Source organism: Hibiscus syriacus, unplaced genomic scaffold (assembly GCF_006381635.1).
Source record: "Hibiscus syriacus cultivar Baekdansim isolate YM2019G1 unplaced genomic scaffold, ASM638163v2 tig00110893_pilon, whole genome shotgun sequence".
NCBI classification, from domain to species: Eukaryota; Viridiplantae; Streptophyta; class Magnoliopsida; order Malvales; family Malvaceae; genus Hibiscus; species Hibiscus syriacus.
In genome coordinates this window covers 8522842-8528841 of record NW_024062901.1, presented here as the reverse complement: position 1 = coordinate 8528841, position 6000 = coordinate 8522842, and positions in this window count along the sequence as shown.

Genomic DNA, 6000 nt, shown 5'->3' with positions numbered 1-6000 from the left:
GTAAGTTTCTAGCGAAGCGTAATAGGGGCTCTCCACCGTTCACCATTCTGAACAGAGCTAGGTAAGTTTCTTACAATGCTTTAAATTAATTTTTAGAATTTTTTCGATGCCTCGAGACCCTACACGCGCCCTCACACACCGCCGCTGCGCGTGGGGCTTGTCCACCGCTTAGGTGGTTTTTAGAAGCGAGTCAACCCGACCCACTGAACTGTATCCGACCCGCCAGGCCCAAAATCAGTTCCCCAAATAACGAACCAACCTAAATATCAAACTGACCCAACCGAACTGGTCGATCCAAGCCGAGCGGAGCCGCGTCGAGCTGAGTTGTTGACCTTTTACTATTGACCGTCGTTGTTGATGTTGACCAGTGTTAACTTTTTTTTGAAAACCTCCCTCTTGATGTATTTTGACGTTCTAGGTCTGATTTTGCGGTCAGTTTTGCCAAATTCTGACCTCAAAAGCCCTGAATCGAGCCCATTAAACAAAAAGTGTTTATTATTTTTGGCATTTCTGCTTATTTATCTGGGATTTAATTATAAAATTGATCTTGGATTATATTTTCATGAAGGTACTCATGATTCCCCTTATCGAGGGTTGTCTAGATCTTGTGCTTCTTGTCTGATATATTAGTATGATTTGCGTACTTTGAGAGCTACTCATAGGTTTCTGTAAATTATTTGATTAAAGTTTATTACTTATTTTATTAGGATTTTGATTCAGTTATTTCGATTCGCAGGATCTAGCACTGTCGCTAACCTTGATAAGTAGACCCGTGAGTAGGTTAACATCCCAGACTTCTCAGATCGGTACAAGTGTGTTCTTATTCGTATTATAGTGTTGTTTTGAAATATCTATCTGAACTATTTTAAATTTTTTTTATTAAACACTCTAACTGCATGATATCTAATTTATCGTATATTTTTGACACCATCTCTGGTTACTGTATTTTTGTATCTAATTTTGGTATATGACATGTTTTAACGTTTTAATAAATTAAACTATTATTTTCACTCAAATACATGTGCCTTTACTATCATTGGGGATATGATTGGAAGAAGTGTTTAAGGCTTAGTCTATGACTTGTAAGACCTTATTGCAGGCTCATCTTCTTTGTTCATAGAATAAGTTCTTACCGCAAACCCTTATGCTATCAGTATAAGGTCTTTACCTAGTGTACAGGTGGATGTATGATTCCGAGGAACTTACATATTCTGGTGTTCGGATGATGGTAGTGTTCATGTTTTCAAATCCTATTTTATACTTAACTATTATCATAGTATTTTATCTGTATGTTTTTATACACCACAAGGAGCACACTAGGCTTTTTAGCTCATTCTTTAAATTTTTAACTTTTCAGATACTACTCGACAGTTAACTAGCAGACTTAGTATTAGAAAGATCAACTATCATCTGTTTTGTATCATAGTATATTTCTATACACCTTTTATGTTATATTTTGGTGACATATTTTACTACTATGTATCTATATTACTGGTATTTTGTTTCTAGACATGTATATACAAACTTTTGATGTTAGTATATGTATATGCATACCGTTGTATATTTCTATATTTTTATTGTTATACGTATTATTTTAACTAAAATAATTTTTATATTCGACGTGTGACCGCTTAGATTCGGTCGTAACGTCTAGGTCGGGTCTAGGGGGTTACATTCTACATCTTTATTAAACCACCAGAAATTTTTCTTAATCAACGGCTAAAAAAATTTTCATAGTTGTCCATTCATATGGTCAAATTATACAAACTGATTATGGTATTGTGTTTACGTCACAAAGGCCTGTAAACATGATGTTCCCTACAGATATATCTCATCACCAAATGGCTAACAAACTTTTCGTCTTATTCTTCTCAATTTATACACTATTTTTTTCTTTTCTTTTTTTCATTCCTCTTTATAAGTTGTTTGCTACGTCAGATCGGTAAGTCTTCATACTCTTCTTCTCCTTGATTTTCATCTCCTTATTCTCTTCTTCAAGTTTTCTTCTCTCCTTATGTTGATCAAGTATCGACTTCATTGTCTCCTTTACTCACTCATCATCTGAAGACTAGCCTAAATATGAGCTATCGATGTTTGAGTAATCAAACCCAAATAAACCATTTGAAATTTTTTTCGTTATATTTTTCCCACAAATGCATGAGTTCATTCTCGTATAGACTCTATCAACTCACCCCACTCCTATTTATAGTTAATTTTTTTTCCAAAATGATTATTGGAACTCGTCACACCCACATGACAAATTCCATCAATTCAAAAAATAACATCGTTGGACAATGGCTATAAATGACTACTTATTTTAAACCCACATGAACTCGTCCCCTTGGCATAACGAGTTCCATTATTTTCTATTTTTTATTTTTGATTAAAAAAACACTCCAAAATTAAAAAATGAATATTATTTTAATATAACTTATCACCTCGACATGACGAATTACATGAAAAATAATTAATTATTAATCAGTATAATAAAATATAATTTCTGGTGGAACTCGTCACCTCGGTGTGACGTTCCTTCAAAATTGTAGCAAATATTGTAAATCTCAAAATAAACTTTAATATGCCTTATTGAGCTAATTAATAAAACTGTTTGCCCTATTGGGTCAAAAAAAGCCAATAAAAGTGGCTCAAATACAAATTTGGCCTAGAAAAAAAAACGTGACAACACAAATCAAATGACCTCATTCGTTAAAGGATTATTGTTACTTTTTTAGGTTTTAGATTCGAGTATCACATATGTAGGGTTAAGGATGTTCAAAAATGTATGTCCCAACTATCCGAACCGTCGTCCCGATTAAAAAATAATGGGTAGTTATAATGAAAATACCCGATTTTACGAGTCGGGTTTTCTCAAATTTTCGGGTCGAGTTCGGGTCACAAAATATTCCTTAACCGGGATATATTTCTTATTTTTATTTTTTGTTTTATATTAGATTTTTAATTTCAAATTATTTCACCCTAACATTTTAAATTCTTAATTTTTTAAAATTATTTCACTATAACATACTAAATTATTAATTTCTTAAATTATTTCATCCTAACAATCTAAATTATTTTTTTAACTTCAAATTTTTTAAATTAATTGTATTTCTTTTAATTTTTTAATAAATTTTATTTTTAGTTTTGTAATTTGAATTTTAAAAATTTTATGGGTAAATTGCGCATTATAGATTTTTAATTTTTAAATTTATATTTTTATATAATTTTTAAAATAGTATAATTTAAAGAAAAAATTAAAAAAATATGAATCAATTATCTATGACCAAAAAATGTGGGTACTCGACTTATGGATACCTAAACTTAACGGACCAAAACACAGATCAATATTTTTGTACCAAAAAATCCTAGGTACCTGGTATTTTGAGTACCCGAAAATGTAGGTACACGGTTTTGAACACCCCTATGTAGGGGTGTAGTAAAGTTCATTGTGAAACGATTGAGAGTATTCAAACAGATACTACTTTGTATTTATTTCAAACTAATAAAAAAATGTAACATCTTGCTTAAAATATTAGATCAAATAAATTATTATTTGACAAATCATAAATTCTTGAAGTTATATTTGTATATCATTATTGGTATTCAATTTATTAATTATTTAATTTGAATCGAGTATTATAAAATTTATTATGGGTGATCTTCCTAATTTAATTTACTCTATTTATAATATTAAAATTTAAATTTTTAACCTTATTCTCATATCATTAAATCAGGCTTACAGTTGATTCTTCAAATTATTTTTAATGTTAAGCGCACTAAAATTCGTTGGTTAATTGAATTGATGCAGTAGCATTTGGTTGATTGAAATTTCTTTTCGTTAAAAATATTAAACTTTTTTAAAATATAATAATTTATTTTAAATTATAAAAAGGAAACATTTTTTATGCAAATTATGATTTATTTTAAAGTATTTTATTATTATTATCTTTAATATCATATTTAGTAAAATAAAAATAAATCATTTTAAAATATACTGTAGTATATTTTTTCTTTTATTTTTTTAATACATGATGGTCTACTTCTTTTAATTAAATTAGATATAAACATGTTTAAACTCATGATATCTATCTAATTCTGAATTGATAAAATATATTTAATTTTTAAAATAAAGCACCGATTAAAGTAATAAAATTAAGAGTAAACTATTTATTTGGTCACTCATTTATTATCTAGTTTTTGTTTTGGTCACTCAATTATTTTTTAAATCATATTTAACGTTATGTCTTGATTCTATTTTGATCAATCGCCGTAAAAAAAATTAACAGTGATGCTGATATGATATCTTTTATTTTTTTAATACTGACGTGACATTACCTTATGATGACATATCAATATTATCGTTGATTTTTAACAGTAGACGATCAAAATAGGACCAAAAATTAATGTTATATATAATTTTAAAAAAATAATAGTTGAATGACTAAACTAAAAACTATATAATAGGTGAATGACCAAGTAGGTAGTTTACTCTAAATATTAATTAACCGAATTATCGTGGATTTGAGATTGGTAACCGATGTTTAACAAGGTAACTCAAGTGTGTTTAGTTCGCGAAATCTTACATTATTAAGAGGAATATTTTTTTCCAGAATTTTATTCTTACATTTGGTTCAAAAAATCTTATATTACCAGAATACTCTTGGACTAATAAATTCTTTTTATAATGATCCTTCTAAATTCTTATTTTTATACTTTACTCAAAATTATAAAAATAATAATAACATACAAAGAGTTTGATTTACTAAAATATTAATAACTTTGAGAATTTAAAATATTATATATTTCTAATATTCAATATTTTACTATTTTTAATTTTATGGGATGAAAAAAAATAGTATTATTGTAAATATGTAATTATTTAAAATAATATTTTACTATCATAATATTATTTTTTATATTATATTATATATAAATAAATATGATACTTATGAACATTATTTAAAAATATAAATTTAATATACTAATTATTTTAATTATATATTAAATTTATTTTCTCCTCAAAAATTAGTATAACAATTAAAATATTTTAAAGAATTTTCATTCAAATATTTATAAATTAATATTAAAGTTTAACTTTAAAAAAAAATATCACAATGATAATTTGATAAAATATACATCTAAGTAATCTTATATTCTTTCAACCAAACACAATAATTTTACGTTTCTACTAAACAAACCAAACAAAATAATACAATATTCCCATAATAATGTTACATTTTTCTTCTCGCTAAATCTACTCCCCTTTTTACCCTCCTATATATACTCCTCTCTCTCTCTCTCTCGTTTTAAAACTTCCCTTGAAAACATCTTTTCAACTGCATTCTTCTTCTTCTTCAAGTATTTTTGCCAGATCTACTGAAATGGCTAAACTCTGTCCCGTTACCATTGCTTTCTTCCAACTTCTTCAACTTGCCTTCGCTGCCGATTCACCCTCACCGCCGCCTTCACTCGGTGCCGACTTGTCTCCGCATCTCGCGCCTGATCTCGACTCTCCACCAGCAATCTCACCGGCTTTGGATTCTTCTCCTCCAGCGCCATCTCCATCAGACCTTGAACAAGGAGGCTCACCGCTGCCTCCGATTTCTCCTGCTCCTTCACCGGAAGAAGCCAGCGATATCAACCACAACAACGTCAATGCAGACGTCGGCGAAGAGAATACCGGTCGTAGTGGTGGAGGAGGAATGAGCGGCGGAAAAAAGCGGGAATCGTTGTGGCCGCGGTGGTTGCAGCGTGTTTGGTTGTTGTCGGTGGATTGGTTTGCAAGAAGAGACAAGATAACATCAGGAGATCTCAGTATGGATACGCCGCAAGGGCAGAACTTCTCTGAAGAAGAAAACCAGTTGGAGATCATACAGTTTAAAGCAAACAAGATGAGAAGAGGTTATATTCAAATTTATTTCTATTTGCATTTGATTTTAGTTTGTTATTATGATTAGTTGACAAACTGAATTTGTATGGTATATTCTTCAGACTATTTGTATA